General features: G+C 45.6%; 1 protein-coding gene across 1 annotated transcript in view; it reads left to right on the top strand.

Annotated features, from left to right (window-relative positions):
* Positions 1-15,683, top strand: part of gfra2b (GDNF family receptor alpha 2b) — an 86,684-nt gene that overhangs the window by 25,546 nt on the left and 45,455 nt on the right. The window lies entirely within an intron of this gene.

Genomic DNA, 15,683 nt, shown 5'->3' with positions numbered 1-15,683 from the left:
AATTTTGCACTGCCATAACTTTTCAACAAAGGCAAAAATCAAAATGATTTACTATCATTTCTGTACAGCTCGGTCTGGAGATATTTTGAGCCATTGTTTTGGACAAATTGGACAAAGTTTGAAGGATGTGAAACTTTTAAACTGTAAACATCTGTAAGGGTAAAAGGGAAAGGAGGAGGCGAGAACCGGCTTGATAATATAAATAATATTTTAATAATAAACTGAACCAAAAAGACAAACACACACAGGTGTCGGACAGCTGTCCGTAACTCTCTCTCTGTTGCACCGCCATCTCCGGTCGCCTCTATCCCTCTCGGGATTCATCAGCCTAATTAGGGGCCGGGTGTGTGGAATCATGACCCGGCCCTGCCCTCCGCCCTGCCACAACTTCATTAGCCAAGATGGCAGCTACTGTAATGGGCAGAGGTATAATGTATGGGAGTTAATTTGAAACATTAAGAGGAGAGTAATCAGACAAAAAAAAATTATTTTGTTTATAGAATATTTGGACTGGTGGTGGCAATATGGAGTTTGTCCTAGAGGTCCCAAATTTGCTATGGGGACTATTCATGACCACACCTATCAGTGTGCCAAATGTAATCATTTTCCTACAAACAGTTCTATGGGCTGCCATAGACTCCAATTGGGGATTAATAATAATAATAATAAAAATAATAAAAATACTAACGGATACAATAGGGGCTACGCACCTCCTGTGCCTGTCCCCTAATAATACTAACGGATACAATAGGGGCTATGTACCTTCAGTGCTTTGCCCCTAACAAGTTAATTTCGCATGACATTTTAGTTGTGTCAACTGAAAAAAGCAAGCTGATACAACTAAATCTTAAAATCAGTTTTTACAGTGTATGTTAGTATACTGTAGCATATGTGACTGAAAACACAAATATAAGTCTCAATAAAACCTCTTTATTTTTGAAATGTCAAATTCTTAAACTATCATATTAATTCATAATCACCAGATCTACACGGTTCTTAAATCAGTGTATGAGAAAAACATGAAGCATATAAACTAAACAAACTTCTACTAAACAGTTTAGAAATAGAAGTACAGATGTTTTAATTAAACACCTTCCAACAAATAAAAAATACATTCTAATAGCAAGGGAAATTATGCTCTATATGGTATTTACACAGTGGTTGCTGTCATTTCAATTTCAATTTCAACTTCAATTCATTTTAAACAATGTCAAAGGGACTAGGTGTATTAGTATTATGATGGCCATTCAAGAAGGTCACCAAGGAGAATTCAATTACTTTGTATTAATTATAATTGCAGCTTTGAGAACGGTTCTGAATAGCAGCTTCAATGATTCATAGGTTCCACCTCAAAAAAGTTTTTCATTGTCGACTCCAACCGGATTGTATTTTCTTTGCCTCACAATGACATGCTCGGCTGTTGGGTTATGGTTTGATGGGAGACCAGTTCGCATGGTTTTAAGTAAATGAGGATTACAGCAAACACACATATAGGAAACAATACATGCTCTGGTGTTTTGCTGATGGGAGGGAACAAAAGCTATACCCACACTGCCACACACAAAAAAGCTATGTTCTTTCCAATTCCTTATGCAACCATTACTCGGTTACTGATGTAACCTCTGTTCCCTGATGGAGGGAACACGACGTTGTGTCGATGTAGTAACACTAGGGGTTTGCTCTTGAGAGCCCCAATCACCTCTGATATATTCAGAAAAGGCAAATGCCACAGGCGCTGAACCATGTCACGAGGTATGGAGGAGCAGACACAGGCAAGCTGCTGCGTGCCTTGCAGCGAGTGCTCGACCACGTCATGTCCTTCCAGCGTGTTAAGTAAGGTGCCTCCCCGGTCCCGTTAAAGGTGGGAGGAGAGCACTTACCAGAGGAGCACTTACCATGCTTTCTGTATTACGCAATTTCCCACCGAGCACATGAAAGAATAGCGCTGGGGAAGTGCTCTTCCCTCTCCTGAAGGGAGAGCACTACGGAGACCACATCCTACCGGAGGGAGGTTAAAATATGGAGAATACCTCACATGGACTTACTGACCGGGAAGTTTGCACATGGAACGAAACCCCTGGGGAGGACCCTATCAAAGGAGATGGTACACAGTCACAGTGGCCGAGTTAGAGCAAAGCTCTGCCGAGGGGAAGACACAGGGTTCACCGACAGGGAAACCGAACAGTGGAAATACATCATATGGGATTACCGAGGAGGGAATCACCACGTATGGATCACTGAGCCCAAGTACACAGGCTCATCTGAAATGGGCCAAGCCATGAGTACCGGGCCTGGTGGCGTTACTCCTCCACCGAGTTCGTCACCAGACAGTGCTTAAGAAATCGAGAGAGTGTCCAGTGTTCACCAGTTATGGGGAACTGTTATGGACAAGACGGCGCACGTTATCACCTTGAGAGGGGAAAGGCGCTAATGCAAATGATACACCCAACCGGCATCGTGAAGCATATTGTGATATGCTGCTATGGCAGCCACGTACACCTTCAGGGTGGAGGGAGACAGCCATCTCTCCAGCCCCTCCTGTAAGAAGGACAACATAAACCCGACCGCGCACCTCTGTGGATCTTCCCCATGGGAAGAACACCAGTTCGTGAAAAGACGGCACGTCAGAGCATACAGCCGCCTCGTAGAGGGGTCTAATACCACTTGCGAAAGGCCTGCTAGGACTTCCTCATCCCATCCAGGAGCCTTTTGAACTCAAGATGGCGACGAGTATGGCTGCTGCGTTGCGAGCTCCGACACAATATAGTAGTGTTTTGTTTGTTTTGTTCACAATTCTTATGTTTTTTTGTCTTGGATGTTGTCTGCCTTATTGTCTATGACAGACAAAAACTTTTGGACATTGGTTCAGCAATCTCACACTGTAAACCGGACTTCACATTCCTCAATGCCGACCCGCTGTTTACAAACACGCAAGTGAAGCCCTTTGTCTGGGCAGCACAGCCGCGGAAACGCAGGAGGAAAAGGGGAAACAGAGCCGGCGTTCTCATCAGAGTAAGACGCCGTGCAAAGCCCCGCTACCCACTATTCTACTGGCAAATGTTCAGTCTCTGGATAACAAGCTCTGCAAGCTGAAAGCGCGGATCTCTTTCCAACGAGATACAAGGGACTGCTGCATTATCTGCCTTACGGAAACTTGGATGTCTGCGGAGATTCCAGACTCCGTGGTTCTCCGTGCACTGAGCGGACAGAGCGAAAGACCTCTCAGGTAAAACTAGAGGAGGTGGTGTATGTTTTATGATCAACAAATCCTGGTGTGATCAGAGGAACATACATTCTGTCAAGTCTTTCTGCTCTCCTGATCTGGAATTTCTCATGCTTCTGTGTCGACCATTCTGGCTACCGAGGGAATTCACAGCGGTCATTATCACAGCTGTGTACATTCCCCCACAAGCTGACACAGACTGGGCACTCAAGGAACTGTATGGAATTATAAGTGAGCAGCAAACCGCGCACCCTGAGGCCGGTTAACAAAGCCAGTTTAAAATCAGTCGCACCAAAATATCACCAGCACATTAGTTTCAACACACGAGGGGACCGGGTTTTGGACCATTGCTACTCTCCGTTCCGGGATGGCTACAAATCCTTCCCCCGCCCACCATTTGGCAAATTGGACCACTCTTCCATTCTGCTTCTGCCCGCTTACAGGCAGAAGCTGAAACAGGAAGCACCCACCCTCAGAACGATCCAGTGCTGGTCGGACCAATCAGATTCTATGCTACAAGACTGTTTTGATCACACGGACTGGAAGATGTTCCAGTCCGCCTCTGATGACGACATCGAGCTTTACGCTGATAGCGTAATGTGTTTCATCAGAACGTGCGTAGAGGACGTTGTTCCGACCAGAACAATACGGATCTATCCGAATCAGAAACCATGGATTAATAGCGATGTTCGCGCAGCACTTAATGTGCGGACCTCCGCTTTTAATTCCGGGAACGCGGAGGAGCATAAACAAGCCAGTTATGCCCTCCGAAAAACCATCAGAACCGCAAAACGCCAGTACAGGAGCAAAATTGAAGGACAGTTTAACACCACCAACTCTAGAAGCATGTGGCAGGGAATTAACATCATCACGGACTTTAAAGGGAATAAAAACTCCGCCATGAACACCGCTGCCTCTCTCCCGGATGAGTAAATACTTTTTATGCTCGTTTCGAGGGAAATAACACCGCCCTCACGGAGAGAGCTCTCGCGGCTGAAGCTACAGAGGTTAGTTCACTCTCCATCTCTGTAGCGGATGTAACCCGATCCTTCCAACAGGTGAATATCCGCAAAGCCGCGGGCCCAGATGGCATTCCGGGCCGCGTCATCAGAGCGTGCGCGAACCAGCTGGCTGGTGTTTTTACGGACATTTTCAACCTTTCCCTCTCTTTGTCTGTAGTCCCCACATGCTTTAAAACATCCACCATTGTGCCTGTTCCAAAACAATCCAAAATAACTTGCTTAAATGACTGGTGTCCTGTTGCTCTGACCCCCATCATCAGCAAATGCTTTGAGAGACTAATCAGAGATTACATCTGCTCTGTATTGCCTCTCTCTCTTGACCCGCTGCAGTTTGCTTACCGCAACAACCGCTCCACTGATGATGCCATTGCATCTACAATACACACTGCTCTCTCCCACCTGGAAAAAAGAACACTTATGTGAGAATGCTGTTTGTAGACTACAGCTCAGCATTCAACACCATAATGCCCTCCAAGCTAGATGAGAAACTCCGGGCTCTGGGCTTAAACAGCTCGCTGTGCAGCTGGATCCTGGACTTCCTGTCAAGCAGACGCCAGGTGGTTAGAATAGGCAGCAACATCCCCTCATCACTGACCCTCAACACTGGAGCCCAGCAGGGCTGTGTTCTCAGCCCACTCCTGTATTCCCTGTACACACATGACTGTGTGGCAACACATAGCTCCAATGCCATCATTAAGTTTGCTGATGACACGACGGTGGTAGGTCTGATCACTGACAATGATGAAACAGCCTACAGAGAGGAGGTGCACACTCTGACACACTGGTGTCAGGAGCACAACCTCTTCCTCAATGTCAGTAAGACAAAGGAGCTTGTGGTGGACTTCAGAAGAAAAGACAGAGAACACAGCCCCATCACCATCAATGGAGCACCGGTGGAGAGAGTCAGCAGCTTCAAGTTCCTGGGTGTCCACATCACTGAGGAACTCACATGGTCCATCCACACTGAAGTCATTGTGAAGAAGGCTCATCAGCGCCTCTTCTTCCTGAGACGGCTGAGGAAGTTTGGAATGAACCGCCACATCCCCACACGGTTCTACACCTGCACTGTAGAGAGCATCCTGACTGGCTGCATCTCCGCCTGGTACGGCAATAGCACAGCCCACAACCGCAATGCACTGCAAAGGGTGGTGCGAACTGCCAGACACATCATCGGAGGTGAGCTTCCCTCCCTCCAGGAAATATATACAAGGCGGTGCGTGAAAAAAGCTCGGAGGATCATCAGAGACTCCAGCCACCCGAGCCATGGGCTGTTCTCACTGCTACCATCAGGTAGGCGGTATCGCAGCATCAGGACCCGCACCAGCCGACTCCATGATAGCTTCTTCCCCCAAGCAATCAGACTTCTGAACTCTTGATCTCCCACAATCAAATACATCAGCACTGCACTTTATTACCCTTACTCTTATATCTCACACCGGACTGTCATAAATTATATTATTATTATATTATATTCTCTCTTAACAACTGACTATCAACCGACAGCCTGAATGTCAATAAAGTACAATACTGTACATTCTATATATATATATATATATATATATATATATATATATATATATATATATATATATATATACTTTTTTATATATTTTTATTTTTATTGATTAATGTTTATCTATATAGTGCGTATTTTATACTGTACAGTGTATGTTATTATTTGTATACTGTTGAGTGTAATTATGTGTATAACAGATGTTTAATTGTGCTGTGTTAATTTGATGTAATTGTAAATTGGTACTGTCTCATCATTGTCACGACTGCTATGTTGATCGGAACTGCACCCAAGAATTTCACACACCACTGCACTTGTGTATATGGCTGTGTGACAATAAAGTGATTTGATTTGATTTGATTTGAGATGTGGAGGTTCCAGAGGTCTGGCTGCGGGTGCAGGATCATGCCCTGCCCCTAAGTGAGAAGGTCCCGCCTCATGGTAATATGCCAGGGAGGGGCTACTGCCAGGAGCATCAGGTCTGAGAACCAAGTCCAGTTGGGCCAGTACTGCGCAACCATCAGGACTTGCTTCCCATCCTCCCTGACTTTGCACAATGTCTGTGCAATGAGGCTCACTGAGGGAAATGCGTACTTGCGCAGACCCAGAGGCCAGCTGTGCACCAAGGCATCTGTACCGAGGGGAGCCTCAGACAGGGAGTACCAAAGGGGGCAATGAGAGGGCTCTAGGGAGGTGAACAGGTCCACCTGCGCCTCCCCAAATCACTCCCAAATCAGCTGGACTATGTGGGGGTGGAGTCTCCACTCTCCGCAGTGTGTTACCTGTCGTGAGAGCACATCCGCTGCATGATTGAGGTCGTCTGGAACGTGAGTGGCTTGCAGAGACTTCAACGTCTGCTGACTCCAAAGGAGGAGGCGGCGGGCGAGTTGCGACGTGAGCGTACATCGCACTGGCAGTTTATGTATGCCATGGTCGCTGCGTTGTCTGTCCGGACCAACACGTGCTTGCCCTGAATCTATGGCCGAAACCTCCACAGGGCCAGCGATACTAGCAGCAACTCTAGGCAGTTGATATGCCATTGCAGGCGGGGCCCTGTCCAGAGCCCTGTAACACCCTGCCCATTGCACACGGTACACCAGCCCGAATTCGAGGCATCTATCATGACAACAACATGCCTTGAGACCTGCTCTAAGGGAACCCCTGCCCTTAGGAATGTCAGGTCTGACCAGGGGCTGAAGGTGTGGCGGCACCCTGGTGTGATTAACACACACGGGGAGCCGTGGCGCCACGCTCACCTCGGGACTCGAGTCTGTAGCCAGTGCTGGAGCGGTCTCATATGCATCAACCCGAGGGGAAATACCACCGCCGAGGATGCCATATGCCCCAGGAGCCTCTGAAATTGTTTCAGTGGCACTGCTGTCTTCCACCTGAAGGTTTTCGGGCAGGCCAGCACTGACTGTGCATGCTCGTTCGTTCGTGAGGCATGCCGTCATGGTGACTGAGTCCAGCTCCATGCCGAGAAAAAGCCCCCCTTTGGAGATGGGCGTATCGAGAAAGCGAACCTTCTCGGCGTCACGCATCTCCGCAAGGTTGAGCCACAGGTGTCGCTCTTGGACCACCAAGGTTGACATCGTCCGACCCAGGGCATGCACCGTGACTTTTGTCACCCGTAGAGCGAGGTCAGTCACGGTATGCAGTTCCTGCATCAGCCCCGGGTCAGTCCTGCCCTCATTCAGATCTTTAAGCGCCTTGGCCTGATGGACCTGCAGGATGGCCATGGCGTGCAGGGCGGAGATGGCCTGGCCTGCAGCATTGTAAGCCTTCACCATTAATGACGAAGTAAACTTAAAAGCCCTGGAAGGGAGCCTTGGTCGGTTCCTCCAGGTGGCTGTGCTTCGTGGGCACAGATGCACTGCCACAGCACGCTCTACCTGGGGAAGCTCAACATATCCCTTGGCCGTCCCACCGTCAAGAGTAGTCAGAATGGACGAGCCCACGAAGCGTGTACGGGTGGAGAAAAGCACCTTCCACGATTTTGTGAGCTCCTCGTGCACTTCAGGCCCGAAAGGAACCGGAGCCCAGAAACCAATCATCCAGCCGCGAATGCTTAGGGCAGGGCAGAGGGTTCCAAGCCCGAAGTTCGCAGCTGCCAGGGCAAGCACGGCTGATAACTCAGCATCTGCTTCATCCTGAGCTCTACCGCCCGAGAGCGGGAGCTCAATGGACTCATCCGCTTCTGAAAGCAGCAGCCCACCCTTTGATGCTGCGACCGAAAACTCATCATCATCGCGAGCCCCGAACGAGACATTAAATCCGCCCTGAGGTGGACCGCCTGTCTCGCTCGTGAACTCTACCAGGCAGAACGAGTCTGCTGGGGGATGGGAGGTCCGCGGGGACTGAGCCAGCGGATAGACTCCCATAGCCGCCCCCAAATCGCCCATGGCGCTTGCCGCCCCTGCCGCCTGTGCTTCAACACAGGACAGACCAGGTTGAGGAGCAGCCCCGGTGGCTCTCTGCTTCACAAAGATAAAAGAGAGCTGCGACTGCAATGTTCTCATGGGCATATTCTCGCAGTGAGAACATTTCCATCCACAAATACTGTCTCAGAGTGCTGGCGACCCAAGCACTTGAGACACATTTTGTGGCCGTCTGATGGGGAGAGATAACAGCCACACCCAGTAGCACAAAGGCAAAAGGACATCTTTAAAAAGACACCAATCATTTGTGTGAGCTCTTTTAGAGTAAATTACTCCAGGGGAAAAACAACACTCGACCGTGCGAGAGTGAGACTGCTGATTTGCGCATTAAATCCAGCGGCGCGTGAAGTGAGGTGAAGGGACGAACACAATACATGCATTCGGCTCCGAAGAACAAGTCTAAATGAGTGGTGTACGCCATCTCCTTTTATACCCGTATGTCCGGGGCGGGAAGTGGCATGCAAATTCCACTCGCCAACTCTCATTGGACTTTTCTGAATATATCAGAGGTGATTGGGACTCTCAAGATCGAACCCCTAGTGTCACCTACACTGACACAACAGGTAACACCTCTACTGGTTGATGAGGCTTTAGAACCATGCACATCCATATTGAAAATCATTTGGCATGTCAGGGACATTTAAGATAGTGGATGCATAGTGAGGAAATTGTATGTTTTTACGTGATAGGCAAGGACATATTTCATAAGAAAGATAGCAGTTTCAATTATTTCTGGAGTATTTGTCTTATATTGCTGCTCTCCTATCTTTTATTTTGCCAGGAATGATGGATGATGAAATGTAAATGTAGCCACACTTCATTTTAAGTTTTGTTTAATGCAGTAAACCTTGATCTCAAACTCAGAATCTACAGAATTGATATAGCCAATTCCTTGAATGTCCATAATCATTATAAATTAACAGTTAGCAGCATCTGAACTCTCTAAATAGATTTTTTTGCAAGAATTAAAAATGAAAAGACTAAATACATGGAACAACAACCACACTCAAGATCTAGTTTGTGGTGATAATCTACAAAGTGACCTGAATACATATTGTGGGGCGGCACTGATCCTTGGGTATTTGCATAATGCACATAGACCATGCATTACTTTTTAAGTGCCTGTAAACGATAATAAAAACTGCTTCTAAATAAATACTTGAATTATTACTTCACACTTCCTTACATCGATATACAGAAATGTTACCCAACATTCTAACAGATTCACACATTTATTGTGTTGTTTCCCTATGTACTTCTTGATATCAAAACACACACTAAGCAATTTAACACATAGGCCAAGTGCACACTACGAACCTGAAGGTCGTCGCCTTGATGCACATTTGAAGATTTATTTTGAAACTGTTTTCTGTTGTGTTGGTGTGCTTTGTACACAATTTATCACAGACTAGGTGCACAAATTACAAGATCATTCTCCTCTCCAACTATATTATGATCATGCAATAACATTCTTACACAAATTCACTCATAGCAACAAGAGAGTTCATTCTTGACAACATGTCAGCATAAAACATGTAGGAAGGGCTTTTCACAGAACAAGAAAAACAGCCAAAAATAAGGATGAGACAGTGGTTGGGGAAGAAGGCAGTAGAACGGGCACAAGCTTTAAAGCCGAAACATACTCTACGCAAGTATGTGGACGCAGACACTTCTAGTGATGCAAGCTCAATTCATGTGTTTTTGCTTTCCAAAATGTGTCAGACCACAATTCATAAAACACATTGCATTTACAATGTTGTTGCAAGAGGCAGTTTAGTGGCAGTGCAAACCACACCAAACTGCGTGGGGCCTCAGACATCCAGAAGCGTTGTTCTGTGTTCACGTGTGGATACGATGTTCTCAGCCGTCTCGGAACATTTCACGTTCTTTGTGAAGGCAAAGTGCTACAGTTTCACCCATTAGCGATTCAAACCTTTGATGCTGCTTAAAGTTATTATACAAATCTAAAAATGTGGCAAAGTATCATAGGAATGTCAGAGGTGACAGCGTTTAACCAGATTTTCAATGAGGAACATTGCAAACTGTCAAACAGTTTGACACTGTAGTGCACTATCATTGTTCCAACAAAATAAAAGCTTCAGGTGAAGTTGAAGAAAATACGACTGTATAAAAAAATTCTCAAAATAATAATAATTCAGTATCATATTAAAATAATAAACTTGACTGGACTGTAATAAATATTATTACATGGTGCTCTGGAATACTAAATTCTGATTGGTCAATGGTGCCATCTAGCAGTCTGATATCTCTGAGTAACAACCGTACATCCAGGGATTAAAATTTATCTGACCGGTCATATGGATATTGCGAGTCATCTTTCATGCTTCTCGGATCTTATGTTTCAAGTCCATTTATTTATTTATTTGGCAAGTAGTCTTGTAATAAGCTGGACAATGAGGAGTCAGACGGTCATTTTCACAAAATACAAGTGCATCTCAATAAATTAGAATGTCATGGAAAAGTTCATTTATTTCAGTAATTCAACTCAAATTGTGAAACTCGTGTATTAAATAAATTCAATGCACACAGACTGAAGTAGTTTAAGTCTTTGGTTCTTTTAATTGTGATGATTTTGGCTCACATTTAACAAAAACCCACCAATTCACTATCTCAAAAAATTAGAATATGGTGACATGCCAATCAGCTAATCAACTCAAAACACCTGCAAAGGCTTCCTGAGCCTTCAAAATGGTCTCTCAGTTTGGTTCACTAGGCTACACAATCATGGGGAAGACTGCTGATCTGACAGTTGTCCAGAAGACAATCATTGACACCCTTCACAAAGAGGGTAAGCCACAAACATTCATTGCCAAAGAAGCTGGCTGTTCACAGAGTGCTGTATCCAAGCATGTTAACAGAAAGTTGAGTGGAAGGAAAAAGTGTGGAAGAAAAAGATGCACAACCAACCAAGAGAACCGCAGCCTTATGAGGATTGTCAAGCAAAATCGATTCAAGAATTTGGGTGAACTTCACAAGGAATGGACTGAGGCTGGGGTCAAGGCATCAAGAGCCACCACACACAGACATGTCAAGGAATTTGGCTACAGTTGTCGTATTCCTCTTGTTAAGCCACTCCTGAACCACAGACAACGTCAGAGGCGTCTTACCTGGGCTAAGGAGAAGAAGAACTGGACTGTTGCCCAGTGGTCCAAAGTCCCCTTTTCAGATGAGAGCAAGTTTTGTATTTCATTTGGAAACCAAGGTCCTAGAGTCTGGAGGAAGGGTGGAGAAGCTCATAGCCCAAGTTGCTTGAAGTCCAGTGTTAAGTTTCCACAGTCTGTGATGATTTGAGGTGCAATGTCATCTGCTGGTGTTGGTCCATTGTGTTTTTTGAAAACCAAAGTCACTGCACCCGTTTACCAAGAAATTTTGGAGCACTTCAGGCTTCCTTCTGCTGACCAGCTTTTTAAAGATGCTGATTTCATTTTCCAGCAGGATTTGGCACCTGCCCACACTGCCAAAAGCACCAAAAGTTGATTAAATGACCATGGTGTTGTTGTGCTTGACTGGCCAGCAAACTCACCAGACCTGAACCCCATAGAGAATCTATGGGGTATTGTCAAGAGGAAAATGAGAAACAAGAGACCAAAAAATGCAGATGAGCTGAAGGCCACTGTCAAAGAAACCTGGGCTTCCATACCACCTCAGCAGTGCCACAAACTGATCACCTCCATGCCATGCCAAATTGAGGCAGTAATTAAAGCAAAAGGAGCCCCTACCAAGTATTGAGTACATATACAGTAAATGAACATACTTTCCAGAAGGCCAACAATTCACTAAAAATGTTTTTTTTATTGGTCTTATGATGTATTCTAATTTTCTGAGATAGTGAATTGGTGGGTTTTTGTTAAATGTGAGCCAAAATCATCACAATTAAAAGAACCAAAGACTTAAACTACTTCAGTCTGCGTGCATTGAATTTATTTAATACACGAGTTTCACAATTTGAGTTGAATTACTGAAATAAATGAACTTTTCCACGACATTCTAATTTATTGAGATGCACCTGTAAACACCAACAGAATGCAAACCAGAGGTGGATTACAGCTGTTAAGCGATTAATTTTTTTCTCACATAATTACATATTTTCAACGCAAATCAATATTGTATATGTATTTGGTAGTAGCCGTGTAATAAGCGGGATAATGTACAGTCAGCCAGTTGTTATTGCAAAATAAACCATTTCAGGGTGATGCAAGACCTGATCACCCTGTTGGGGTTTATTTTGCATTAACAACTGGCTGACTGTACATTTATCTCTCACATATTCATCTGGGTTCCAAAATATAAGTGAGTGAAGTTGTAGTTTTTGCACACCCTATTTGTTTACAAATATATATAAGTAAATATTGCTTTTTTATTATTATATTGGTGTGCATAAATTATATGAATTATATTATAAATTAAAAACTATTGTTCCTTGTGTTCATTTAGTGGAAAAACTGTGGAAAACATGCATTAATTATCTTTAACTAGATTTTTATTTAATTAAACATTTTGATTGTACTTGGCTACAATGACTGTTAGAGTTGATTTACAAATAATGATTTAAAATCACTTTTATTTAATTTTCCCTAGATGTACACCGACAGGGGGACCCCAGCTAGACAGTTGCTTTGGGCCTCAGAAATCGTAACCCCGCCCCTGTTTAGCGGACAGTAGCCCCTTTCCCACATACAGGTCTGATACTTTTCCCTTAAGAACTTTCTTGATGAGAACTCTTAAAATTAACTGCACACCGGAGGAGACTTTTCCCTCTTGCATTCGAACACACAAAAGGAACCCCCATCGTGACTTCATCTAGTGTTTTTTCTTCTGAAGTTGTTTGCATGCGCGATTTAATAGCAACAACAAAATCAACAACAGCGATGGACCTGGGGGCCCGGGTAGCTCAGTGAGTAATGATGCTGACTACCACCCCTGGAGTCGTGAGTTAGAATCCAGGGTGTGCTGAGTGACTCCAGCCAGGTCTCCTAACTAAACAAATTGGCCTGGTTGCTAGGGAGGGTAGAGTCACATGGGGTAACCTCCTCGTGTTCGCGATTAGTGGTTCTCGCTCTCAATGGGGTGCATGGAAAGTTGTGTGTGGAGAGTAGCATGAGCCTCCACATGCGGAGTCTCCACAGTGTCATGCACAACAAGCCGCGTGATAAGGTGCGTGGATTGACTGTCTCAGAAACTAAGGCAACTGAGACTTGTTCTCCGCCACCTGGATTGAGATGAGTAACCACACCACTTTGAGGACCTACTAAGTAGTGGGAATTGGGCATTCCAAGTTGGAAGAAAAAGGAGAAAAAAATAAAAAACAACAACAGCGATGGACTGTTACACTTTTGTTAGGGCTGTTTTACACAAAACGCGTCTTCAGGTTACAGTCTTTACACTGGGCATGTGAGCCGTGCATGCAATAATGCGTTCATGAAGCCACAGTGAGAACCATGTTTCAACCATGCAGTACATGCTAAACTCAGCGGAATCATGTTGAAAATGCATTATACACCTATTTATCAACACGATCTTTTACAATTAAGTCTTGTATGACTCAACATAAAATACTGAATTGAACTTCTCACCCATTGACTTAAAAAAAGATGTCTTGACACGAGTATAACATGCAGTAACATGCACGCTACACTTCCCTAATGTAAATTTGATTTCATGATGGTTAGGTTTATAATAGATTTCAAATACCCACTCTCGAACATCTTATTATTTATGTCCTTGTGGATGTTCCGTGGAAAGGAGGAGGTGGGAGGCAGGTTGTTCTACTCACAGGTAGGTTTTTTAATGACCACGCTGCTCTCAACTTTACAATAATAACTTCTTCTGTGTTAGAATAACAATCTCTGCAACTTAACTATAATAAACTCTTAGCTTCACAAACATAACTCTGGGGACCCAGGCTCTCTCTCTCCCATCTGCTGGCGGTGTGGCTCTTTTATGCCACTCTCCCCGTGCTCACTGTAATTAGAGACAGGTGTTAGACATAATCTAGTTCAGGTGCAAGCGCCCTTACTGCTTTCTCTCTCTCCGGAGAGACGCTTGACCACACCCTCGCTGCCACATATCCCCACTGCCCGATTCAGGCCGGGGAGGCATCCGGCCTGCCTACCACTCCCCCCCGTTTCTGGAAAGGAAATCGGCGGCAGCCATCTGCGCCCCTGGTCTGTGGACCACCTTGAATTTAAATGGCTGAAGAGCCAGATACCAATGGGTGATCCGCGTGTTGGTATCCTTCATGGGGTGGAGCCATTGGAGTGGGGCGTGATCTGAGCAGAGGGTGAAGGCCCGCCCCAACAGGTAGTATCGGAGAGTGAGGATCGCCCACTTGATGGCAAGACATTCTTTTTCTACAGTGCTGTACTTAGTTTCCGTCAATGAGAGTTTGCGGCTAATGTACAGCACCGGGCGCTCCTCCCCCTCCACCACCTGTGAAAGCACGGCTCCAGCCCTCTGTCTGAAGCATCTGTCTGTAAAACAAAAGGGAGAGAGAAATCGGGTGAATGTAAAAGCGGCCCCCCGCAAAGTGCGGCTTTAACTTGCGTGAAGGCCTGCTGACACTGCTCCGTCCACTGGACCGGGTCTGGAGCTCCCTTTTTAGTGAGATCAGTCAGCGGGCTGGTGATGTCTGAATCGTTAGGTACGAACCTTCTATAATAGCTGACCAGCCCCAGGAACTGTCTCACCCCCTTTTTGGTCTTGGGCCTCGGGCAGGTCGCAATCGCCGCTGTCTTATCAATTTGGGGACGCACCTGCCCATGGCCCAAGTGGAACCCCAGATACTGTAGCTCCACCCGCCCAATCGCGCACTTCTTTGGGTTTGTTGTGAGTCCCGCTCAGCGCAGCGATCTCAGAACCGCCCTCAGTTATTGCATGTGCCGCTGCCAATCATTGCTGTAAATGATGTTGTCATCTAAATAGGCAGCGGCATAAGCTGAATGCGGTCTGAGAATTCGGTCCATGAGACGCTGAAACGTAGCCAGGGCCCCGAACAAACCGAACGGAAGTGTCACAAACTGGTGTAATCCAAACGGTGTGAAGGTGTTTTTTTCACGGGAAATTGATGTCAAGGGGATCTGCCAATAACCCTTCGTCAAATCCAATGTCGAATAAAATCGAGCAGTGCCCAACTGATCGAGCAACTCATCAACGCGAGGCATTGGATATGCGTCAAATTTAGACACCGTGTTGACTTTCTTATAATCCACACAGAACCGTACAGACCCGTACCCTTAGGCACTAGAACCACTGGGCTGGACCAATCTCTGTGGGATTCTTCTATTATCCCCATATCGAGCATTGCATCCAATTCTTTCCGAACGACTTTCTTTTTGTGTTCGGGTAATCGGTAGGGGCGGCTACATACCACGACTCCCGGCTCGGTCTCGATGTGGTGGTGAATGAGGTTCGTACGACCTGGAAGAGGGGAGAACACATCCGCAAATTCCTGTTGCAACCTGGCAACC

Source organism: Myxocyprinus asiaticus, chromosome 43 (genome assembly GCF_019703515.2).
Source record: "Myxocyprinus asiaticus isolate MX2 ecotype Aquarium Trade chromosome 43, UBuf_Myxa_2, whole genome shotgun sequence".
Taxonomy (NCBI): Eukaryota; Metazoa; Chordata; class Actinopteri; order Cypriniformes; family Catostomidae; genus Myxocyprinus; species Myxocyprinus asiaticus.
The sequence above is the reverse complement of the archived record's forward strand: the minus strand, read 5'-3'. Positions and strand labels throughout refer to the sequence as shown.